This window comes from Hemiscyllium ocellatum, chromosome 5, assembly GCF_020745735.1.
Source record: "Hemiscyllium ocellatum isolate sHemOce1 chromosome 5, sHemOce1.pat.X.cur, whole genome shotgun sequence".
Classification (NCBI taxonomy): domain Eukaryota; kingdom Metazoa; phylum Chordata; class Chondrichthyes; order Orectolobiformes; family Hemiscylliidae; genus Hemiscyllium; species Hemiscyllium ocellatum.
The window spans coordinates 98386726-98413678 of NC_083405.1; the positions used below are offsets into that span (position 1 = coordinate 98386726).

The 26953-nt window shown below is 42.8% G+C and overlaps 1 protein-coding gene across 2 annotated transcripts in view; it reads left to right on the forward strand.

Annotated features, from left to right (window-relative positions):
- The window catches only part of apbb1ip (amyloid beta (A4) precursor protein-binding, family B, member 1 interacting protein), a 156876-nt gene that overhangs the window by 23292 nt on the left and 106631 nt on the right, over positions 1–26953 (forward strand). The window contains exon 1 of one of the 2 annotated variants that reach the window (XM_060825007.1): positions 19004–19151. The exons of the other annotated variant lie outside the window; for it this stretch is intronic. The gene's annotated coding sequence lies outside the window, so the exon portion shown is untranslated. Of the gene's footprint in view, positions 1–19003; positions 19152–26953 lie in introns of those variants that run through there. 2 annotated transcript variants of the gene reach the window in all.

The window sequence follows — 26953 nt, forward strand, 5'->3', positions numbered from 1 at the left end:
CAAACTCCTGTAGTCAGTGCTCTGACCAATAAAGGAAAATATACCAAATGCCTTTTCACTATCCTATCTACCTGTGACCCCACTTTCAAGGAGCTATGAACCTGCACTCCAAGATCTCTTTGTTCAGCAACACTCACTAGGACCTTACCATTAAGTGTATAAGTCCTGCCTTGATTTGCCTTTCCAAAATGCAGCACCTCACATTTATCTAAATTTAACTCCATTTGCCCCTCCTCAGCCCATTGGCCCATCTGATGAAGGTCCCATTGTACTCTGAAGTAACCTTCTTCATTGCACACTACACCTCCAATGTTTGTGTAATCTGCAAACTTACCATCTATGCCTCTTATGTTCATATCCGCATCATTTAAATAAATGGCAAAAAGCAGTCCACCCAACACTGATCCTTGAGGCACACCACTAGTGACAGGCCTCTAATCTGAAAAACAATCATCCTCCACCCTCTGCCTTCCATCTTTGAGCCAGCTGTGTATCCAAATGGCAAGTTCTCCCTGTATTCCATGAGATCTAACCGTACTAACCAATCTATCATGAGGAGCCTTGTCGAATGCCTTACTGAAGTCCATAAAGATCATATCCACACTCTGTCCTCATCAATCCTCTTCATTACTTCTTCAAAAAACTCAATCAAGTTCATGAGACATGATTTCCCATGCACAGAGCCATGTTGACTCTCCCTAATCAGTCCTTGCCTTTCAAACGCATGTAAATCCTGTCCCTTAGAATTCCCTCCAACAGCTTGCTCACCACTAATGTCAAGCTCATTGAACTATAGTTCTCTGGCTTTTCCTAACCACCTTTCTTCAATAATAGCAACACGTTAGCCAATCTCCAGTCTTCCGGCACCTCACCTGTGACTATCGATAATACAAATATCTCAGCAAGGGGCCCAGGTTGGCTGTGATAAAGCAGCCCATATCATGACAGGGCCAGGGATAAAGGACATGAAAGAAAGTGTCCTAGCCCTAAAATTATTGAACTCAATACTGAGTCCTAAAGGATGTGTGGTCCCCAAGTGGAAAATAAGATGTTGTTCTTCCATCTTGCACTGAGCCTTGCTGACATTCCTTTTCTGAAGACAGTGATATCAATTTTGAAATGTCCTTTAGAAACCCTCCACTTGTGGAACTGAGGTCTTTCAATGAGATTCTGACATTGCAAACTTTAATGGAAAGGAATTCAGAGTAAGAGAAAACAAAATCTACTGCTCCTGAGACAAGTTATTTCAGACTCTATGTGTTCAAATCTCATATATATTTTGCTTACCAAAAACATTGGTCTTGTCACCTCCATCTGAAAGTGTTCCAGACTCAGCAGCTCCTTTCAAGCAGCTTCAACTTTATGAAAGCAACAGCATTGCTGCTATAGCCAAGGCCTTTTGCTGAGTGAAGTGCTCTTTCCAAATGTTTCAAGACATATATAAATATGTCCAATCAATTATATGTTAATGTTTTGGATATCGGGTATTCAGAATAATGTGAGAAGTTTAAATGGAGATCTTTATTTGTTTGGTGGTGTGGCATTTAATCCGATACCCTCTCCCTCTTCTAAATTGTACATTCCAATCCATCAGAAATTGGTTGGCATTGCAAAGCAACATGAAACATAGTCCGGTGTTCTCGTTGCAACCTCCTGTTTCACTATAAGAACAATAACAATTTATAGTCATAAAGTGCCTGTAAGGCAGTTGAATGTGAAACATAGGAAGCAAAGTTTTTGGTAGGTGCTTGGAATGGAAACCATCCAAAATGGAAGAAAAAGATGGAATATACTAAAGACCAAAGGAATTACAAAAACATACAAAAGATAAGAAATACTTTAGGATTTAAAGGCAAACATTGTTTTTGACACACTCTGCCTGAGAGGGAGGGCTGCAGATGTTAATCTTGGTTCTTTATGCCATGTGACAGTATTTCCTGTCAACACTGCAGCATTGTATTATTGCTCACTGAAGGCATATGGGTCTTTTGTGGTATCCCACTTCCTAGCTTAGCTAATTGCAAAAAGAGCACATTGAACCAAGGCGTGTGTGGCAACATCCCTTCATCTTAACGTACCAGCAGCTCTACTACATATTGTATTTATTCCAACTGCATAAGTCAGAGACAAAGCAGTTAAGAAAAAAAAAAGGCTGCATTCCTATTTTTCACTGTCAGAGACTCAACTGAAGAAATATGTTTGTGTATTTCAGGAGGGGGTTGAGTTCAACTTCATCCAATCATGCACTTCAGGCTATCTACTCACAATCACTCATGGGCACTGCCTTAATAACCGCAGACTTACAAAGCAAACATGCAATTGTATAAAAAACAGCAAAGTGCTAGTTTTCATTTTCATAAAATTTGACTTATAAACCTTCCATCCACTGTACAATATTTTCTTCGCAAATCGTATAGCCGTATCACAGCATCGTATGAGCAAATAATATTTTTCAATTTCTTGAGGCATGCAGTCTGGTCAAGATTCTACCGCATTGTAAGCAGGGATTGTGAAAACTACCCTACAGCAGGTTCCAGTGTTCGGAGTGCTCTCAATATACCACACATATTTGTCACCCTCCCCCACCTTTATTCTTCACTCTTGTTCCCCTGTTTAGATATTTTGCACAGATCGCATTATCCCACTCAGTTAAAGTTGAAAACAAAATAAACTCAAAATAAACTGAGGATTTTTTTTTAAACACTAATGCTTCAAGAGATCAACCAATCCAATTGACATTGTTGCAACTGTTCAGATATATGTGCTACAACAGATGATTACACAATGTTCAGCAGCATTCATGACTGCTCAGATACTGAACCAGTCCATGTTCAGCAAAACTCCTACATGCTGGCTTAAAATACCATCCCAGAAATATTTTAAGAAATCCAACCACTCTAAACCTTTCACACTTTGCCCAGTTAATATTAGGGAAATTGAAATCTTCATCTGCGTGCCTGTGTTTTTCATCTTTCATGAGGCTTCTGGTTTACTTTGATGTCGGTAGACCTCTACTGGTCAGCTGTCCATTCTGGTCTCACCAGCTGAAAAGAATATCTGATGGGATCAACCTCCTTCAATTTTTATGGTCTGAAATTATGCTCTATGGACTTCAGAGGTTAAGTTAGGATGAGAGATTGTACAAATTCTGCCAGATTCAAGAACTAGGGGCATAGTCTGAGAATTAGGACTAGACTGTTCAGGAAAGATGTGAGGAAGCAAAAACAGAAGTTGCTGGAAAAGCTCAGCACTTCTGGCAGTATCTGTAAAGAGAAATCAAACTTAACATTTCGGGTCCGGTGACCCTTCCTCAGAACTGATGGTAGCTCGGAAAATGTCATTTTACATGCAGGGTGGGGGCAGGGGTTGAGGAGTAATCAATAGGTAAAAACAATGACTGCAGATGCTGGAAACCAGATTCTGGATCAGTGGTGCTGGAAGAGCACAACAGTTCAGGCAGCATCCAACGAGCAGCGTATGAATAAAGCCCAAAGAGAGAGAAAAAGGGTTGGACAAACAAAGGAGTCAACAAGGATCTGCATGGGAGGGTGGAGACTGTTCATGTTAGGAAGCACTTCTGCTCGCAAAGGATGGTAAATGTTTGAAACACTTCTACAGACAACTTTGGTTGCTGAATCTGTTGTTTTTTTTATTGTAGACTGATTCTTTTTGTTGTTAAGCAAAAGGTTTCAGCTTTTGTTTAGGGAAATGAGTCAAAGGCAGGTGTATTGAGTTAAGCCAGGGATCAGCCATGATCTCATTGAATGGCACAATAAGCTCAAAGGCTGAATAGCTTTCTCCCCTATCTTCCTATCATAATATACCACCGGAACATTCATGCAGACCCCAGAAATCTTCAGGATTTTACTTCCAAGCTTCTTACACTTCTTGGCTAATTTGTGCACTTTTGATGCATTTTATAAATACCTGTGAGCATAAATTCTTAAACTCACTAAACTTGCTTCTAACCCCCTCCCAAATTGACAGTTTTAATAATCCAAACCTGGTGTCATCCTGGTGACACCAGGTTTGAATTCCTGATGAAGGGCTCTGGCCCGAAATGTCGAATTTCCTGTTCCTTGGATGCTGCCTAACCTGCTGTGCTTTAACCAGCAACACATTTTCAGCCGTCATCCTGTTTGGTCAATCAGGTTGTTACTCTGCACCATAGGTCTTAGGTTCTTACCTAAATTTGTTGTCAAAAAGCAAATGATGGGAAAGAGAGAAATTTGAGATTATAAACACATTAAAACACTGGGACTAGTATTTGTTCCGAGTGGAAAATTGACCACGCTGCATTCATTTGAGGTCCAACAGGTCTGTTTTCTTGTTAACCTAGTGAAAGGGCTCAATGGTTCCAGGTCATGGGAAACAGACTCCAATGGATGTAATGTGATCCCTTCAGTTGAAACTGTCTAAACATCTAAAAGATTCAATTGAAATCATTTCCCAATAGATTTGACACCCATTAACTAACACCACTTCTGCCAACAATAATCCCAGACCTACCCTCACTGAAACATTCATTTTAGTTTGAAGCCCTGCATCTGGTCAAAATTCAGCTCTCTGACTGCCACTTCTCAAACGGCTGTAAAGTGGTAATGAGAAATTGTCATTCCCAGAATGTGCAAAATGACAGCCACTGCACAGAAAGCCAACCTTGCTGATGCTATGACTTGTTTCATTTTGTTTCATTTAGGGAACCAGTTTGAAAAATTTAAAGATATGCTAAAGCCCCAATTTTCAGTTGGATGGTGGTTGAGATGGGTGGACATTCACACTCCGTCTGCCATACCAGAGTGAGTCCAGTCATTTTAACCTATTTAAATAGCACCCAACTCCTGCCCACTTCCAATCCCTATCAATGAAAGGCAGACCAGGGAAACAGGCTGTTGCCAGAAAGAATAGGTCCTGTCAAAAGTCTGAGTATGTGAGGGGAGCCTCTGAGGTGATTGTTGAGCCCCAGAAGAAATTTTGAAAAATTGTATTAAACTAGCTTGCCAATCAAAAGTTGACAATGATATTTAACACATGAGAAGATGAAGTGGAACATATTGGAAAAAAAGGTAAAAGAGGCAATATTAACAAAATCCTGCAATTTTACAGGAGGCTGAGGAACAGAGAGACCTGTGGGTTTACACTAGCCTCAGAAGGCGAGAGGACTTGTTAATGAAAATGGATGCCCAGCCTGGCTTTATAAGTCATAGAATTATATATTGTTATATAATTAGAAGTAGAATACAAAAGCAAAATGTTACATTAAACATTAATTATGAATGGTTAGTTCTATTATTGTGCTTAATTACAGGCACCACACTTTAGGATGAATACTAAAACATTTGAGAGGGTACAGAGGATTTTTATGAGAATATTACCAGGGATTAGGAACCTTGGTTATGTTGAGTGACTAAGGAAGCTAGGATTGTTCTGCTTAGAGCAGTAAATAATACGAGGATAAGAACTAATAGAATTGCTTACAGTAAATGGAAGAAACTACTTCAATTGTTAGGAAGATCAGAAACCAGAAGATGGAATTGAAGTTACTTGGCAAAAACTCTTAATGAAGGTTAAGAGAAGCTTTTGGGCAGCTGAGTTATTTTGGTGCAGAATGCATTGCCCAAGATTGGATGAAGGCATATTTACCATTTTAAAAAAAGAAAACATTTTCAATGCTATGGGAACAAAGCGGAGGAGAGGAACTAAATTAGATCTAATGCAAATGTGACCCTGTCCGACGCAGTGTCATTGCAGCATGAATGCATGCACGCAACAGAGGCAAGCGCAGGCAATCTAGCCTCAGAACAAACATAACAGCTTCTGAATGTGAAAAAATGCTTATATGCTTAGTCACCCTTTAGTGCATTCCACTGGCAACAGAAAAAGCTTTCACTAAAGGCAGGTGCTGAAACAGTTCATTTTAAAAGCTTGCTTTATGCATTGTAAATTCTATTAAATGTTCTAACTTTAAACAGATATTTTTGGTGATTTGGTGACTTTGGTGATGTGCAATGAGGCAGAATTGAATAGAGAACTTAAGGTGAAGAAACCCCTAGGTGGTAGTGAACTGAATATGACGGAATTCACCCTACAGTTTGACAGGGAGAAGCTGGAATCAGATATAAGCTGATCACAATTGATAAAGGTGACTACAAAGACATGAGGAAGGATTTGGCTAGAGTTGATTAGGAGGGGAGCCTAGCGGGAACTGCAATGGCAGGAGTTTTTGGCGATAATTTATGAAACGCAGCAGAAATTCATTCTGAGGAAGAAGAAACATACCAAAGGGAGGATTAGGCAACCACGGCTGACAAATGAAGTCAGGGACAGCATAAAAACAAAAGAAAAAGCATGTAATGCTGTGAAGATTAGCGGGAAGCTAGGGGATTGGGAAGCCTTTTAAAAACCAGGAGAGGATAATGCAATAAGGGGAGAGAAGATTAAATATGAGCATAAACTAGCTCTTAGTATGAAACAAGATTGTAAGAGATTTTTGAAATCTAAAAGGTAAGAGAAAGGCAAAAGTGGACATTGGACTGCTGGAAAATGGGACTGAAGACATAGTAATGGGGAACAAAGGAATGGTGGAGGAACTGAATAGGTACTTTGCATCAGTTTTCGCAGTGGAAGACATCAGCAGCATAGCCGAAGCTCCAGAGAGGCATGGGGCAGAGGTGAGTGCAGTGATCAATAATAAGAAGAAGGTATTGGGGAAGCTGAAAGATCTGAAGGTAGACAAATCACCTGAACCAGATGGACTACATCTAAAAGTTCTGAAGGAGAAAGCTGAAGAGATTGTAGAAGCATTGGTGATGATGTTTCCAGAATCATTGGCATCAGGGAGGATCCCAGAGGACTTGAAAATGCTACCCATGTTTAAGAAGGAAGGAAGGCAGAAGACAGGAAGTTATAGACTAATTACCCTAACCTCGGTCGTAGGGGAGACTTTAGAGTCCATTATTGAGGATGCGATTGCAGAGTACGTGGAATTACCTGATAAAATAGTGCTGAGTCAGCATGACTTCAACAAGGGGAGGTCAAGCCTGACCAAATGTATTAGAATTTTTTGAGGAGGTAGCGAACAACTTGGCCTAAGGAGCCAATGGTTTTTTTCAGAATGGCAGCCTGTAACTAGTAGAGTTCCACAGGGGCAAGGGCCTGTATTGGGACCACAGCTGTTCATATTGCACAATACCAATGTGGACAAAGGTATTGATGCTAAGTTTGGTGATGGCACAAAGGCAAACAAAGCGGTACAGGTAATATTGAAGGAAGAGAAAAGCTGTAGAAGGACTTGGATAGGCTAGGACAGTAGGCAAAAAATTGTCAAATAGAATACAGTGTGGGAAAGCATGAGGTTACGCACTTTGGTTAGAACAAGAGGGGCATAAACTATTTTCTAAATGGGGAAAGCCATCAGAAATCTGAAGTACAAAGGGAGTCCCAGCTCAGGATTTTCTTAATGTTAACATATAGGGTCAGTTAGCAGTTAGGAAGGCAAATGCAATGTTAACATTCATTTTAAGAGGGCTACAATACAAAAGCAGAAATGTACTGCTGAGGCTGAATAAGGGCCTAATCAGACTGCATTTGGAATATTGTGAGCAATTTTGCATCCCATTTCTAAGGAAAACTGTGCTGTATTGGAGGAAGTCCAGAGGACATTTATAAAAGTGATCCCAGGATGAAGGACATGTCATATGAGGAGCAATTGAGGACTGTACTCGATGGAGTTTAGAAGCATGAGGGGAATCTGATTGAAACTCAGAGATTACTGAGAGGCTTGTTTAGATTGGGTGTGGAGAAGATTTCCCACATGTAGAAAAGACTAGGACCTGAAAGCACAGTCTCGGAGGGAAGGGACAACACTTCAGGACTGAGATGAGGAGGAACTTCTTCAGCCAGAGGATGGTTAATTTGTGGAACTCATTTCTGCAGAGGATTGTGGAGGCCAAGTCATTGTGTGCATTTTACGACAGAGATAGATAGGTTCTTGATTAGAAAGGGGTTAAAGGGTAACAGGAAGAAGGCAAGAGTGAGTGGAGAAGCATATCAGCCATGATCAAAGAGTGGAGCAGACTTGATAACTGCATGGCTTAATTTTTCTCCTATATCTTACGATCTCCTGGTCATTATTGACTGAGCATTACAACTTCATTTAAATTACAGAGCTTATGAAAAGCTGAACTGTATGTAACCCAACCATATTGATTATAAAATATAATTTTTGCTTTGTTCTGAATGATCCAATGCCTGCAAAATAATTAACCTCCGCATTAAATAAGAAAATTGGCATGAGAGGCTAGCTGAGCTTCTCCCAATCGTATGTTTCTGACTGTGCATTGTACTTTTCCAACTCAGATCTTATTTAGACTTTCCAATTTTATATTAGGTAGATTAAAATATCGCATTAGTGTTATCTTTCTTTTTGCACATCTGTTTTCTATCCCTTGCTATTTAACATCAGCATTTTGATTTAACCAGATGGTCGGTAGTCAACCATGAATTAAATTCTCTTTAGAGTATGTATTTCAAGTTAATGTAACTCTTTGGGAACCTTATCCTATACAGTATCCAAATGGGTTATGTTGCCTATATGTATATTCCTATTTCATTTTCAACCCCTTTTGAAGCTATATTCCAAGCCTTCATTATCTCCAGAATTTCTTTCTTAAAACTTCTGTCATAGACATAGAGAAGTACAGCATGGAAACAGATCCTTCGGTCCAACCTGTCCATGCTGATCAGATATCCCAACCCAATCTATTCCCACCTAACAGCACCCAGCCCATATCTCTCCAAACCCTTGCAATTCATATACCCATCCAAATGCCTTTTAAATATTGCAATTGTACCAGCCTCCACCACTTCCTCTGGCAGTTCATTCCATTCATGTACCATCCTCTGCATGAAAAAGTTGCCTCTTACGTCACTTTTATATCTTTCCCCACTCACCCTAAACCTATGTCCTCTAGTTCTGGACTCTCCAACCCCAGGGAAAAGATTCTGCCTATTCACCCTATCCATGCCCCTCATAATTTTGTAAATCTCTATAAGGTCACCCCTGAGCCTCCAATGCTCCAGGGAAAACAGCCCCAGCCTGTTCAGCCTCTCCCTATAGCTCAGATCCTCCAACTCTGGCAACATTCTTACAAATCTTTTCTGAACCCTTTCATGTTTCACAACATCTTTCCGATAGGAAGGAGACCAGAATTGCACGCAATATTCCCGACTTGTGTTTTTTTTTTCAATTCACAAAATCTTAAGGATATCCAAAATTCCTCCCACCTGTCTCCAATCCCATTCCTTTATATCCTGCTCTTCTTGATCACCACCATTAGACATTCAGCATGTTTCTAAGATATCAAATGTATGACTTTGAGATGAGCAATAAGCTGGTTCGGCAGTTTGTCTTCACTAATAATGAAAAACAATCGTAAATTATAAAATGCAATGACCTGAGATGACAAATACAGTGAAAAAGTTCATAAATGTCCACATTTTAAAAATCATTTATGAGATTGTTGTTTTTATGGTACACATGCAGAGCTGGTGAGAAGCAAGCACATCATTGTAGCAAAGTCAAGAGAGTTGATAATGTTCCTGCAACTTTGTAGGACTTGCCAAGAATGTGTAATGCTGTTTTAGAAACATTGAACATTATTTTCAGTTTTGGTCAATCAATATTAAGATAGCTATTCAAGCAGTCAATGCAATGTTGGTGTCAAGGTCTGAGTTATGAAGAAAACCAGATGAAATTTGGGTATCTCAGTCTGAAAAGGAGGTAGCTGTGAGAAATATATAAAATTGTTAATAAAATATAAACGAACCTGGAACATTAAAGTAAACAGCAGGAAGGCAAGAAGTAGGAAACTTTTATTATCTGAAATAACCTTCTAGATAAACTAAAGAAATAATAAGAATCAAAGAAAGAGGCAATACATAAAGAAATTAAAGTGGCTTGAAAGGCCTTCCTTATCTGACATTATCTTGGGAACCTCATTGCATTATGCATGGCCATATCTTGACATTAAGAATGAGCTGTACCCTTGACATGTATCTGTGGACATGTTAAAGAAATGGTTCAGGTATACACCTTTGCTTGTACTGTTGAAAGAAAACTAGTGGGTGGAAATAAGATGAAAAAAACATTGGTGCAGAAGTAGGCTGTTCAGCCCATCAAATCCACTCAACCATTCAATGAGTTCATGATGAATCTGATAATCCTAAACTCCATTTTCATTCCATATCTGCATAGCTCTTGATTACTATAATGATTAGAAATACCTCTAGCTCAGCCATGGATATTCTTTACAAAACAGCCTGATTAGCCGTCTGCAGCAAAGAATTCACTACTCTCTAAGAGAAAAAAGTCCTCCTCATCTTTGTCTTAAATGAGCAATTCTGTATTCTGAGATTATGTTCACTTGTGGGCTATGTCCTAGACTTTCCCACAAATGGAAGCAACCTCTCGGTATCTACCCTGTCAAGTCCCATAAAAATCTAACATGTTTTGATAAGGTCTCCTCTCATTCGTCTAAACACCAGCGAGACAAGTCCAACTTATTCAACTTCTCCTCATAAGAAAGTTCCTGCAGATCCAGGATCAATCTCGACAACCTTCTCTGGACTGCCTCCAATATCAGAATGTTGTTCCTTAGATAAGAAGTGCAAAACTGTTCATAGTATTCCAGCTGTGGTCTGATTAGTGTCTTAATAGTTTTAGCAAGGCCTCCCTATTTTATATTCCATTCCCTTTGAAACATTCAATTTGACTTCTCAATTACTGGCTGAAATTTTGTGCTAGCTTTCTGTAATTTATGCACAAGCACCCCAAAGCCCTCTTCACTTCGGCTTTCTGAATCTTTGTTCATTTAAATAATATTCAACTCCCCTATTCTTCCTGTTAAACTGCAAAATCTCATATTTGTTCACATCCTCCATATAACACAACTTAATGAGGAGACATGTTTGCTACTGCTGTATGATTGCTTCCAGTTACAATATACTATGGACAGCAATAATAGAGAAAACACCCACAATCCCACACTCCTCCAGGGAACTCCACTGAACCTGAGAATCAATGTTACAATTTCATAGCCCTAAACCAATTTATCCTCCCTGAGAAAATGCCTTCCCAGAGATCAATCAATTAAAGAATATTATCTTTGGTACTTAACAGTTGTGCATCCCAAGGAATATGAAAAATGGAATGTGAATGTGAAATGTTAATCAGCTTTTCCCACCCTGAATAAAAGGAAAGTTCAAATTAAAGAGACATCTATAGAGTTAAACTGTATGTTCAAATGAAAATTAGTCTCAAGAAGTTCATAGAAATAATTTTTAATATCCCATATCACTTATTGAGACTGGATTTGTGACTTAAAGGAGAATTGCAAGTCCACTGCCCACAACTTTATGCCTCTGAAAATTTAGCCTAATGCACTGTTTCAATTATAAAAGAATACAAGAAAATCAATGATCATGTGAATATTTGAGGACATTGGCAAGGTGGGGGTATATACAGAAACAAGGCATTGGATGAAATGCTAAGAAGTCTTTAAACCTTCAGCAAGTAATTGTTCCCTAGGACGAATAATTGATACAAATGTTGGATAAGGATTATTACAATTCTATACAAACATTTACCATGTTTCTGAAAGGTAGGGACATTTACACTTTCAAATTGCATCAGAAATGCTATATTGTAATGAGCCAGGGTCACAAAGGTCGCTTAATAAAAACCGAAAGAACTACTGACGTTGTAAGTCAGAAACTAAAACAGAAGTTGCTGGCAAAGTTAGCAGGTCTGACAGCATCCGTGAAGAGAAATCAGAGTTAACTTTTATGGGTCCAGTGACTCTTCCTCAGAGCTGCCAGACCTGCTGACTTTCTCAGCAAGTTCTGTTTTTGTTCATAAAGATCACTTGATTGCCTTTAGGGGCTAGAAAAGAATTTCCCAGAACTCACTTGACTTGGCTACAGATGATGACCTGGATTTTTATCCTGAGGCAGAAGTGGATTTGGAGGATCAGGTGTTACTGTTGCAGCTGGTCAATGTGGTTGTCTGCCAACACATTCCCGCCTCCAGTCTATTTCTAGGGAGGTAGCTTCTGCAGGTGACACCTTCCCGCCCACCAGCAACAGAAAGCCAATTAAAGTGCAAAAGATACATTATTCACATATTGTATTTTCCATTTATCCCCAAAAGATCTCTAGTAATAAAGACATAAATGATGTGACAAAAAAAATCCAGCAACAATTCCTTGTGACAGACTGTTGTTTGCCTTGACATTTCATTGAGATCCCCTGAGGGATATTTCTGAGATAAATAATTGTAGCCATTGTTTTTCTGTATTTGTCAGTTTTCCAGTTAATATGACTAAATTATTATAAAAGTATTTGTTGGCAAGGTGTGGAATGTCTCAAACAGTTAAAGGCACAGTGTTCATCACTTTCTGGTGGAGCAGGCAGAGAAATGTGGTCTTGTTTGCATGACATTGTGATGTCCTAATTTGGTCACTGGTGATGGCAATCTATTTTTGGTAACCACCAAATTATCTGAGAAATATCAAAAAGGCAGAAAGTTTGAACATATTCCTTTTGTGTTTAGACAATGGGTCTTTACATATGAAGAGGTGATAGAAATCTTTAATGTGGTAAACATGGATTTCCAGAAGATAGTTGATAGAGTGTCACAAAACAGACTTGTGAGGAAAGTTACAGATTATGGTATAAGAAGAACAATAGCAACATGGATACCAAATTGGCTGAGTGACAGGAAGTAGAGAGTAATGGTCAATGAATTTTTTTGTGCTGGTGCATGGTTTTAGTAAAATCCCCAGGATTAGCACCTTTGCTTCTCCTGATTTATGTTAATGATAGATTAATGATCTGGATCTTGGAATGCAAGAAATAATTTAAAAGTTTGCTAATGACATTAAACTTGGAAGAATTGTGAACTGTGGGGCAGCATGGTGACTCAATGATTAGCAATGCTCTCTCACAGGGCCAGGGACCCAGATTCAATTCAACCTCAGGCGACTGTCTGTGTGGAGTTTGCACGTTCTCCCCGTGTCTGCGTGGGTTTCCTCCAGGTGTTCCGGTTTCCTCCCACAGTCCAAAGATGTGCAGGTTGGGTAGAGTGGCCATGCTAAATTGCTCATAGTATCCAGGGTGTGCAGGCTAGGTAGATTAGCCACAGGAAATGCAGCATTGTAAGGTAGGCAACAGGTCTGGGTGGGATGCTCTTTGGAGGGTTAGTGTGGACTGGTGGGCTGAATAGCTTGTTTCCACACTGTAAGGATACTATGATTCTATGACAGTATAAAACTCCAACAGGAACATAGATAAGTTGGTGGAGGTAGCAAATGAGCATCAATACAGAGAAGTCTGAGATAGTGCACCATGGTCAGAAGAACACTGAAAGATAATTTAAATGTTTGATACAATTCTAAAAGGGGGGGAGGAACACAGGCAGCCCAGGGATATATATGCAAAAATCATTGAAGATGACAGAACAGGTGGAGAGAGCAGTAAATAAAGCATACAGTTTTCTTAGTGCTATGAATAGGGGCATAGCATAGACCAATTCTAGGTGCCACATAATGGGAAAGCTTTGAATTAGAGAGAATGCAGAGGCGATTTATAAGAATGGTTCCAGAAATGAAAACCTTCAGTTATGAGGATAGACTGAAGAAAGTGGGACTAATCTCCACAGAGAGGAGAAGACTAAAAGCAGGTTTGATAAAAGCTTTCAAAATCATGAGCTGACTGGATAGAGTAGATAAGGAGAAGCTGTTCTTCGTAATGAGACCATAAGACATAAGAGCATAGCCATTCATCCATCAAGTCTGCTCCACCATTCAATCATAGCTGATCATTTTCTCAACCCCATTCTCCTGCTTTTTGCCCCTGATACTCAAAAACCTATCTCTCTCGATCTTAAATATACTCAATGACCTGGCCTCCACAGCCTTCTGTGGCATAGATTCACCACTCTCTAGCTGAAGAATTTTCTCCTTACCTTCATTCTAAAAGATCTTCCCTTTACTCCAAGTTTATGCCCTCAGGTCCTAGTCTCTCCTACCAACAGAAACATCCTTCCAACATTCACTTTGTGAAGGCCATTCAGTATTCTGTATGTTTCAATTGGATCCCCCATCATACTTCTAAACTCTATTGACTAGAAACCCAGAGTCCTCAAATGTTCCTCATATGTTATTTTTTTCATTCCTGAAACCACTCCACTAAATACGCTCCAAGGCCAATATATACTTCCTTAGATATGGGACCGAAAACGGCATAAAATATTCCAACTGTTGTCTTACCAGAGACTTATAGAACCTCAGAAGTACATCCCTGCTTTTATATTCAAGTCCTCTCAAAATAAATGCCATCATTACATTTTCCTTCCTAACTACTGACTCAACTTGCAAGTTTACTTGAGGGAATCCTGGACTAGAACTCTTAAGTCTCTTTGCACTTCAGACTTCTGAATTTTCTCCCCATTTAGAAAATAGTCAATGCCTCTATTCTTCCTACCAAAGTGCATGTCCTCACACTTTCCCACATTGTATTCCATCTGCCACTTCTTTGCCCACTCTCCTGACCTGTCCATATGCTTCTGCAGCCTCCTCAATGCTACCTGTCCCTCTAGCTATCTGCAAACATAGCCAGAATACCCTCAGTTCCTTTGTTAATCGTTTATGCATGAAGTTAATAGTTGTGATCCCAATACTGAGACTTGCGGAACACCACTTGTCACTAGCTGCATTCTCAGCTACCTCCCCCCAGCCCCACCCCCCCTCCCATTTATCTCTTAGACCCCCGGCCCACAAGCCTCATTCCTAATGAAGGGCTTATGTCGATTCCCCTGTTCCTCGGAAGCTGCCTGACCTGCTGTGCTTTTCCAGCACCACACTCTCGACTCTGATCTCCAGTATCTGCAGTATTCACATTTTACTTTTTACATTTTTAACTGTTTTTGTATTTCTGTTTATGCAAATTGTAACCAACAAGTTAACAAGATTCAATTTAACATTGATTTAAATTTAGCAGACCCCTTATTAGCCAATCAAATCACAGCCCTCCTGTGACATCACTTTTCAGTCTCCCCTCAGATTCCAAATCTCCTACCTTCCCAGGCTGCTTTCCATTCTAACTCACTCAGCTCCAGTCCTGAACTACTGACTCCACTGCCAACAAATTTTGGATTAGCACGTCTCTCTACCACTTTTCCCTCACCCCTCTTAATTTTGGCTAGAGGAGAAGGAAAGGAAGGAAACACTACCAGGATGTAATGTTTGGGCCTTAAGCACTGTGTGATGCTCTCCAGGCTGTAATGTATGTGCCAAACTGATGCCTCGCCTTCTCGGTCACCCTCTGTTGAAGGGTGCTCACTCATAGAAGGAGCAAGACAGTGGGGCATAGATTTAAAGCAATGTGCAAAAGAAGCAAGGATGATCTGACAAAGATCTGATTGTACTTGAAAATGTGATGGAGGCAGGCTAAATCAAGGCATTGAAGAGGGCATTGAATGGTTATTATAAAATAATTAATGTGCAAGGGGCTAAGGAAATGCAGCAAATCATGATATGAGGTAATGATACTTGTTCGTATAGTTGAAGCAGACATGATGGGCCAAATGGCCTCCTTCTGTGCCATAACAATTCTAATTGTATGATGTGAATCTATGTCATCATCTGAATTATCCTGAAACATGGGCAGCCTATAGTTCCTGTTACTTTCTCCATGGAAATGCCTTGGCCAATTAGAGTCAATGCCCCCTTTCTCCTAAAATATATGTCTTATGTTTAACCTGACAAGATGCTTTCTCCTCTCTCCCTTTTCAGCAATGTTCAAACATTGTAACTGTCAATATGTACAAACTTTGTTAAGATAACATATGCTGCACTGATAACAGAGTCATGATGACTCATTTTATAAAAAAAAAGTCTTCAATTACAAGATTATAAGTTCCCAGTTCTTATCAAAGACTCAAGGACACTTGAATACTCTTTTGTCTGTTTGGAACTACTGGCTTTAATGTGTGGTAATTTTACTGAATGTTAAAGTTACATAAGAGAATTAATTAGAATCATAAAACACAGAATCCCTAAGTGCGAAAAGAGGTCATTCAGCCAATCAAGTCTGCACTGACCCTCTGAAGAGCATTCCACCCAGACCAAGCCCTATATCCTATCCCTATAACCCTGCATTTATCATAGCTAATCTACCTAACCTATGCCAGCCATCAGGATGGATTCTTTTGCACAGTGCTTTCCACTGTGTCCATGGAAAAGGGGTCAAGGTGAAAGACAATTTTAATTATAGAAGCCTTGGAGAAGTTTAAGATCCTAGGCCTCATTTATATGTGTCAGGTCAAACTCCTGCCTGAATCTTGTGGGAGTCACTGTTTAATCAATAAGCAAAAGAGAGTTTAAGGGGCAAGAAGCCACCACCAAGGACCTGTGTCAATGTACTCTAACCCAGCTAAATCTATTAAGTCAGTTTGAATCCACACTGTGGACAGATGTCGGGTGAAGGCTAATGGGTTGGGTGTGAGGGCACAGTGCAAAATAAGCAAGTCCCTTAGTTTCAGTCCAAAGCCTGAGGATCCTCCTGCTCCTTTCAAGCCCAGAAGAGGTCACATCTACTTCTAGGTGCTGTTCCCTTCAGGTTTGACGTGACTGAGGAAGTTCGTCCACTCAATACTCAGGCTAAAGAGGAACCTTACCAGTTAGATTAGGTTAGATTAGATTTCTTGCAGTGTGGAAACAGACCCTTCGGCCCAACAAGTCCACACCGACCCTCCGAAGAGCAACCCATCCAGACCCATTCACCTACATTTACCCCTTCACCTAACACTACGGGCAATTTAGCATGGCCAATTCACCTAACCTGCACATCTTTGGACTGTGGGAGGAAACCGGAGCACCTGGAGGAAGTCCATGCAGACACAGAGAGAATGTGCAAACTCCACATAGAGTTCAACATAAATTCTAAAGAGGACATTGTCAGTTTAGGTGTTTGTGGATGGGGGCATTACTGCTTGGAATTTAAAATTTGAAAACAAAGAACATGTTAGACCATTCCTAGAATGTTGTGAACAATTTTTGTCCCATTATCTAAAGTAAGAAATCCTGAAAATGAAAACTATCCACTACTATGTTGACCTTGGGTATGGAGGGATTTTCTTGTGAAGAGATGCTCAGTTGATATAAGACAGAGGGCAGAGGTATGTTCTTTACTCACAGTAGTAGGGACATGGAACTCCCTGCCTCCAACAGTAATAAACTCACCAACTTTAAGGGGATTTAAATGGTCATTGGATAAACATATGGATGATAATAGAATGGTATACGTCAGATGGACTTCAGATTGGTTTCACAGGTCGTTGCAACATCGAGGGCCGAAGGGCCTGCACTGAGCTCTAATTTTCTATGTTCTATGGACTCATTGCAGTTTAGATGAATGAGAGGCAGGACGTTATTGAACCATACGAGATTCTTAAGGAGCTTGACAGGGTAGGTGCAGAGGGTCTGAAAGAATGAATGATTTTATTGTCACATATGTCTAGGAAGATCCAGTGAAAAGTGCTTTGTTACCCCAGTCAGTGCCATTTTTAATTACAAACAGTATAAAAATAATTTACTAAAATAGGAGTTCATCTTCTATTCAAATTGGGGTCTCAGGCACAGCTTCTGCAAGGTCTCTACAAGGTTTTCCAGGCTTCAAGAAGCCTCATTCCAGGTAGAGCAATGATGACACTGATGTTCCAGGAGACTCCTGCTCCACATACGCCCACTGCCCCACTGACAATACCAACAGTCCCCACTCCAGGCCTAGCACAGCCTAGCACCACTCCAAGTCCAGTCTCTGAGCCTACTGCAGCCAGGAGTCCCTGCCACTGCTGCCAGGAAAACATAAAGACCGAAGCAAGAGATGGCTGGTCATGAGAAGGTAATGCTTGTGTTGTCCTCCAGGATAATTTCACAATGATAAGCAATTAAGAGAAGAACGCGGGGCATGGTAAAGGCTGATGGTCAGTTAAAGTTGTTTCTATAATTGAATCAGTTGCCAACCATTTCAATGGATTTTTTGCACATTGCTTTTCACTGTGTCCAGGAATAGGAGTCAAAGTGAAAGACAATTTTAATTATGGGAGCCTGGAGAAGTTAAAGATTACAGGCTGCCCCACTGACACTGCTCTGGTCTCAAAGGTGAAGAAAGAAAAAAGACAAAACGGAGAGAGAGAAAATGATACCATGGTCTGGAGCAGGGAACAGAGTGCGTAATGTCAGAGTAAGGAGTCACCCGGTTTAGAAGGGATGAGGGGTAATTTCTTCACTCAGAGTGTAGTGAATCTTGTAGAGTTCTTGACTGCAGAGGGCTATAGATGTTGTGCCTTTAAGGTTGTAATAGACAGATTTGGTTAAGTGAGAAAACCAAGGGTTTGTGTGAAAAAGGCAAGAAAGTGGAGTTGGTGATTATCAGATCAGCCGTAATCCTGTTGAATGGAGGAGCAAACCAAATAGACTAAATGGCCTCCTCCTTCTTTTATGTCTGAGGGGTCAAATTTAAGTCTGCTTTCTTTTCGTCATAATTATTTTGCAATATCCATGTGGAGTGTTTGATTCCTTAATCTGTATAATTTAATGTTTATATAAACCCCCTCTCCCCCCATTTTGTTACAGCACTTTAGTAATTCTCCCATTTCAAGCTTTTCAATACTCTGCTTAAATGACATAGTTAACAAGAAAGTTAACAAAGTTGAAGTCATGCTTGCAGTAACATGTTCGAATAGAAAACGTAATCCAGCCTGAACTAAACTAACAGGAATATTTAAGAATGTGATGTATATCTGTCTGTGTGCAAGGTATGTATGCTGCTTGCCTGCTGGCATGCTGCAGTGCTTTAGGTAATACAGCCTGAATTTTAACAACGTTCTTTCTCCATGCCCTAGCTTGTTGGAAACATGCTCGAAGAAAATAGTAGCTTCAATAAAAAATGTAAGTTGCTTAATAAGTAAGCTGCACAGTGTGTAAAAGTACACAGGCAACTGCTGCTATCTCAAACCATCCTCCCGGTCAGACCACTGACTCCTTACCATTTCTGGTGACCTAACCTTGCATTGTTATTGAACTAAGAAGGTGAGATTTCATTCTCTTCTGAAGTTGATTTATTCTTGTATTTGCTCAATGAAATAGATTGATCTCTGTCTGCCGTGAGGCTTCACAGTTGAGCTATCATGAGCAGTTTGCTTTTCAAACTTCTCTTGGTGCCAAATACTAAACATACTTTTGTAAACATTTTGAGAAAGTAGTGGTAATAATTATTTTATTCTTTTCCTCCTCTCATCTCCTCCCGTGTCACTTCAATGACTTATTAGATCTAAAAGTAAAAATCAATAGCAAAAGATGGTTGAAAGTTGCTTTGAATCACGGAAACTACATATATTTTTCAGATTTTGTGTACAGTATCTGTCTGTATGTTTCCTAAATGGTCTGAGATGTTACCCTTTGAACTCAACGGTTGAATAGATTCACACATGAACTCCAATACAATACTCAGGACCTCTTTTGATGAACAAGTCTATTATTTCTAATTCCTATTCCTATGTGCAAATTCACTTGTATTAATCCACAGCTAATTCTGTTTCTTATTTCATGGATAGTATTGAATGCATCATATCACAAAATTCAGACTATCAATACGTTTTAAGCATATTAAAAGTCGAGTAAAACCTGACAATTTTGGAATCACTCGGTAAGTCAAGCAATAACTGTGGAAAGAAATAGGTAACACCCTCCATCTTAACCACTCCCTTCCCCAACCCACACACCACATGACAAAAGAGAATAAGTTAAAACTTAAAAGTGGGAATAAGTTATGCCAGAAATATGCCCCAATCTGCCACATATAATAGGCCATCTAAATGTTACATTGTGGAGAGATGGGATGAGTCACATCATTCAAATTTGATGTGACACAATGGGCAGCTGGATTGGAATTTAACGGCTGTTTCCAGGTTTCCCACGAGTTGAAAAACTTACCAATGACACTGAGAGGGGACGTTTGTGTCCCACAGCACCTAATTGAAGCATTCAGTCTCTCCCTGGGTTGGTCATCACCTTCTCTCACAGCCCCAGTTGACATCACACCTCCCCAGCTCTGATGTTTATTATTCACACATGGGACATCGCTATCTGGCCCACATTTGTTCCCTGGTCCTAGTTATCCTTGAGATGGTGGTGGTGAGCTGCTACTTTCTTGAGCTGCTGTAGTCCATTTATTGTAGGTTGACGCACAAGGTATCTGAGACCAGAGGGCATAGCTTAAGGTGAGCAGCAAGTGAGTTAGAGGACAATTGAGAAAAAATATTCACTCAGAGGCTAGTTGATATGTGGAACATGCTGCCTGAGAGGGTGGTGGAGGCAGGTGGTCTCACAACATTTAAGGAGTATCTGGATGATTACTTAAAGTACCAGGCATAGTAGGCTATGGACCAAGTGCAGGGAATAGTGTAGTGTCCTGACACTTTCCCTTGATATTCAATGGTGTTACCATCACTGAATTCCCCACTATCAGCATCCTGGGGGTTATCATTGAGCAGAAACTCATAGGACTCACTACATAAGCACAGTGGCTACAAGTGTAAGTCAGAGGTTAGGAATATTGCAGTGGGTAACTCACCTCCTGCCTCCCCAGCGCCTGTCCACCATTTGTAGGCAGGCAAGTGTAGAGAAGGTGTCTGTATAAAGCGGACACTTTAACTTCCACTCCCACTCCACCAAGGATATGCAGGTCCTGGGCCTTCTCATCATCCAACCCTTACCACCTGATGCCTGGAGGAAGAATGCATCATATACTGCCTTGTGACTCTGCAACCATATAGAATCAATGTGAATTTCACCAGTTTCCTCATTTCCTGTCAACCCACATTACCAAGTCCCAAGCCTTAACTCGGCACAGCCCTCTTGACCTGTCCATCACTTTTCCCGTCTGTCTGTTCCACTCTCCCCTCTGACCAACTACCTTCTCCCCCAACTTCATCTGCCTATCGCATTCTCAGCTACCTTCCCCCCAATCACACCCCCTCCCATTTATCGCTCAGCCCCTCAACCCACAAGCTTCATTCCTGATGAAAGACTTATGCCCGAAATGTCGATTCTCCAGCTCTTCATATGCTGCCTGACCTGCAGTGTCTTTCCAGCACCACACTGTCGACCCTATCCACCATCCACAAGACACAGGACAGGAGTGTGATGGAATACTCCCCCACTGTAGCCTGAACGAATGCAGCTCCAACAACACTCAATATCATCCAGGACAAAGCGGCCACTTGATTGGCATTACATCCACAAGCATCCACTCCCTCCACCACCAATGGTCAGTAGCAGCAATGCGTACTATCTGCAAGATGCTCTGCAGAAATTCACCAAAGCTCCTCAGGCAGCACCTTCCAAACCCACAACCACTTCCATCTAGAAGGACAGACTTGGGTAAACCACCAGCTTCAAGTTCCCCTCCAAACCACTCATCATCCTGACTTGGAAAAATGTATGGGTAAAAAATGAGGTCTGCAGATGCTGGAGATCAAGCTGAAAATGTGTTGCTGGTTAAAGCACAGCAGGTCAGGCAGTATCCAAGGAACAGGAAATTCGACATTTCGGGCATAAGCCCTTCATCAGGAATGAGGAGAATGTGCCAGGCAGGCTAAGATAAAAGGTAGGGAGGAGGGACTTGGGGGAGGGGCGATGAAGATGTGATAGGTGGAAGGAGGTCAAGGTGAGGGTGATAGGCCGGAGTGGGTTGGGGGCGGAGAGGTCAGGAAGAAGATTGCAGGTTAGGAGGGCGGTGCTGAGTTGAGGGAACCAACTGAGACAAGGTGGGGGGAGGGGAAATGAGGAAACTGGAGAAATCTGAGTTCATTCCTTGTGGTTGGAGGGTTCCCAGGCGGAAGATGAGGCGCTCCTCCTCCAGCCGTTGTGTTGTTGTGTTCTGCCGGTGGAGGAATCCAAGGACCTGCATGTCCTCGGTGGAGTGGGAGGGAGAGTTAAAGCGTTGAGCCACGGGGTGGTTGGGTTGGTTGGTCCGGGCGTCCCAGAGGTGTTCTCTGAAGCGTTCCGCAAGTAGGCGGCCCGTCTCCCCAATATAGAGGAGGCCACATCGGGTGCAGCGGATGCAATAGATGATGTGTGTGGAGGTACAGGTGAACTTGTGGCGGATATGGAAGGATCCCTTGGGGCCTTGGAGGGAAGTGAGGGAGGAGGTGTGGGCGCAAGTTTTACATTTCCTGCAGTTGCAGGGGAACGTGCCGGGAGTGGAGGTTGGGTTGGTGGGGGGTGTGGACCTGACGAGGGAGTCACGAAGGGAGTGGTCTTTGCGGAACGCTGATAGGGGAGGGGAGGGAAATATATCCCTGGTGGTGGGGTCCGTTTGGAGGTGGCGGAAATGACGGCGGATGATACGTTGTATACGGAGGTTGGTGGGGTGATAGGTGAGAACCAGTGGGGTTCTGTCTTGGTGGTGGTTGGAGGAGCGGGGCTCAAGGGCGGAGGAGCGGGAAGTGGAGGAGATGCGGTGGAGGGCATCGTCGATCACGTCTGGGGGGAATCTGCGGTCCTTGAAGAAGGAGGCCATCTGGGCTGTGCGGTGTTGGAACCGGTCCTGGGAGCAGATGTGGCGGAGACAAAGGAATTGGGAATATGGGATGGAGTTTTTACAAGGGGCAGGATGGGAGGAGGTGTAGTCCAGGTAGCTGTGGGAGTCAGTCGGTTTATAGTAGATGTCTGTGTTGAGTCGATCGCCCGAGATAGAAATGGAAAGGTCCAGGAAGGGGAGGGAGGAGTCTGAGACTGTCCAGGTGAATTTGAGGTCGGGATGGAAGGTGTTAGTAAAGTTGATGAACTGTTCAACCTCCTCGTGGGAGCACGAGGCAGCGCCGATACAGTCATCGATGTAGCGGAGGAAAAGGTGGGAGGTGGTGCCAGTGTAGTTGCGGAAGATGGACTGTTCCACATATCCTACGAAGAGACAGGCATAGCTGGGGCCCATGCGGGTGCCCATGGCAATTCCTTTAGTTTGGAGGAAGTGGGAGGATTGAAAAGAGAAGTTATTCAGGGTGAGGACCAGTTCAGTCAGTCGAAGGAGGGTGTCAGTGGAAGGGTACTGGTTGGTGCGGCGGGAAAGGAAGAAGCGGAGGGCTTTGAGTCCTTCGTGATTGGGGATGGAGGTGTACAGGGACTGGATGTCCATCGTGAAAATAAGGCGTTGGGGACCGGGGAAGCGAAAATCCTGGAGGAGGTGGAGGGCCTGGGTGGTGTCCCGAACGTAGGTGGGGAGTTCTTGGACTAAAGGGGACAGAACCGTGTCGAGGTACGCGGAGATGAGTTCGGTGGGGCAGGAGCAGGCTGAGACAATGGGTCGGCCGGGGCAGGCAGGTTTGTGGATTTTGGGCAGGAGGTAGAAACGGGCGGTGCGGGGTTGTGGGACTATGAGGTTGGAGGCGGTGGATGGGAGATCCCCTGAGGTGATGAGGTTATGGATGGTCTGGGAGATGATGGTTTGGTGGTGGGAGGTGGGGTCGTGGTCAAGGGGGCGATAAGAGGAGGTGTCCGCGAGCTGGCGTTTGGCCTCAGCGGTATAAAGGTCGGTGCGCCAAACTACTACCGCGCCTCCCTTGTCTGCCGGTTTGATGGTGAGGTTGGGATTGGAGCGGAGGGAGTGGAGGGCTGCACGTTCTGAGGGTGAGAGGTTGGAGTAGGTGAGAGGGGTGGACAGGTTGAGTCGGTTAATGTCGCGGCGGCAGTTGGCTATAAATAGATCGAGGGCGGGTAAGAGGCTAGCACGGGGTGTCCAGGTGGATGGGGTGTGTTGGAGGTGGGAGAAGGGGTCGTTAGAGGGTGGGCGGGAGTCTTGGTTGTGAAAGTAGGCACGGAGGCGAAGGCGGCAGAAGAATTGTTCAATATCTCGCCGCGTGTTGAACTCATTGATCCGAGGGCGTAGGGGAATGAAGGTGAGGCCTCTGCTGAGGACTGATCTTTCATCCTCAGAGAGGGGGAGGTCTGAAGGGATGGTGAAGATCCGGCATGGCTGGGAGCTAGGACCTGGTGTGGGACTGGAGCTGGGAGTGGGGGCGGGGTTACCTCCAACCACAAGGAATGAACTCAGATTTCTCCAGTTTCCTCATTTCCCCTCCCCCCTTGTCTCAGTCAGTTCCCTCAACTCAGCACCGCCCTCCTAACCTGCAATCTTCTTCCTGACCTCTCCACCCCCACCCCACTACGGCCTATCACCCTCACCTTGACCTCCTTCCACCTATCACATCTCCATCGCCCCTCCCCCAAATCCCTCCTCCCTGGCTGGCACACTCTCCTCATTCCTGATGAAGGGCTCTGGCCCGAAACATCGAATTTCCTGTTCCTTGGATGCTGCCTAACCTGCCGTGCTTTAACCAGCAACACATTTTCAGCTTGAAAAAATGTATTGTTGTTCCGTCACTGTCCCTGGGTCAAATTCCTGGAATTCCCTCCCAAATGACATGGAGGGGGTCAACCCACAGCAGATGGACTGTGGTAGTTCAAGAAGGCCACCACCGCCTTCTCAAGGGCAAGTAAGGATGGGCAATACATGTCGGCCAGCCTGCAACACCCACATCGCACAAACAATTATTAAAAATAAAATTCTCTCTCTGTTAGAGTCATATAGTCACAGAGATGTACAGCATGGAAACAGACCCTTCAGTCCAACCCATCCATACCAATCAGATATCCCAACCCAATCTAGTCACACCTGCCAGCACCTGGCCCATATCCCTCCAAACTCTTCCTATTTATATAACCATCCAGATGCCTGTTAAATGTTGCAATTGTACCAGCCTCCACCACATCCTCTGGCAGCTCATTCCATGTACGTACCACCTTCTGTGTGAAAAAATTGCCCCATTGGTCTCTTTTATATCTTTCCCCTCTACCCTAGAACTATGCCCTCTAGTTCTGGACTCCGCGAACGCAGGGAAAAGACTTTGCCATTTATCCTATCCATGCCCCTCATAATTTTGTAAACCTCTATAAGGTCACCCCTCAGCCTCAGATGCTCCAGGGAAAACAGTCCCAGCCTGCTCAGCCTCTCCCTATAGCTCAAATCCTCCAACCTTGACAACACCCTTATAAATCTTTTCTGAACCCTTTCAAATTTCACAACATCTTTCCGATAGGAAGAAGACCAGAATTGCATGCAATATTCCAACAGTGGCCTAACCAATGTCCTGTACAGCTGCAACATGACCTCCCAACTCCTGTACTCAATACTCTGACCAAGAAACAAAAGCATACCAAACGCCTTCTTCACTATCCTATCCACCTGCAACTCCATTTTCAAGGAGCTACGAACCTGCACTCCAAGGTCTCTTTGTTCAGCAGAAAAGTGACAATTAGATTAGATTAGACTTACAGTGTGGAAACAGGCCCTTCGGCCCAACAAGTCCACACCGACCCGCCGAAGCGCAACCCACCCATACCCCTTACCTAACACTATGGGCAATTTAGCATGGCCAATTCACCTGACCCGCACATCTTTGGACTGTGGGAGGAAACCGGAGCACCCGGAGGAAACCCCAATTATCTGACCTCTCCCTCCAACAGTGAAATTCAGCCCTCAGTGATCATACATTCGATCATTTCACATGACTTTTGATTCATGGTCATCACTGTAATTGTGTTGAATATAAATATATATGTGGAACAATCTTATAGGGAGCTGAATGACACAGGCTGTGGCCAGAAATTTACAGAATTGCGTGAACAGTCAGACACGGCCTTTCTTAATGTCAGAAACAACTCAGTGAATTTTGAAGTAGAGTCCTAGTCGTGAAGCTGAGATTCTGACAAGGGAGCAGCATGATGCATACCAGGGGATTATTGTTTGTTAACAGCGTAATTAACAAGTCTCATCTCCTGAATGTGTTTCCTGTTCTACTTAAAGCCACTATTTTTCTGAGGAAAGTAGATATCAACATGATAATCAGTCGTTACCTGGCAACCTTAGCTTGCCACTTGCTCCTCCAGCCTATCACCTTGGCCATCCTGCAATAACATCTCAGGGGCACACTCCAGTGAACAACCACATACATCCACATCATTGGCATGCAACCCCTGCCAGCCTGTCAAAGTGCAATCATGGCACTTATTCAACCCACCTCCAGGATGCTTCTGCTCTTCAGGATGCACTGGCAACTCCCATTGAAAGGCTGCTGCAAGGGCACTGTGCACACAGGGATAGGCACTCAGCTCATGGATCCGAACAGGCTGCATTTCAGGCTTCCTTGTTCACTCATTTGCTTAATGGTCAATCATTTACCACCTATTTGCTCACAGCACCCCTGCCTTGCTTGGCCTGACTTCACAGTCACAGAATCAGGGAGTTTGTCTTGCTGGTCAGCTGGTCCCAGTCAAAAGGCAAACATTTTGCTTATCAATTAATTTCATTATCAATCTCAAATCTGTACAAGTGGCAAAAGCACTGCATGGACAGCAGGTAGGTAGCCATGTCTCAAAGTCCTAGGGGAGTGGTTCTCTGTGAAGTCCATGGAAGTACCTGTCAATGATGGGGTTTCAGCACATTAAGTCATTAACAACATCCGAGATTAGACTCGGGACTCAGCCACAGTCAGGTGTCTATCCACTGAGGGTGCAATAGACCATGCTCTGTTTGCTCTACAGTTCAGGAAATGAGTCACAGTCTGCCCCGTGAATTCATAGAGGCTGGTTGTGGGGTTAGAGCTGACACAGTTGTGGGGATGTACTGGTATTTCATTCTCATTGGTAGCTAACTGGACATGGGCCACAGTCAGTCATTGTGTCCATCCAATAAAGGCAGGGTAAGGGGCAATGACAGGAGGATGAAGGGAACCAGTCTTGCAGGATGGAGATTGGGGAAACCTATTCATGGC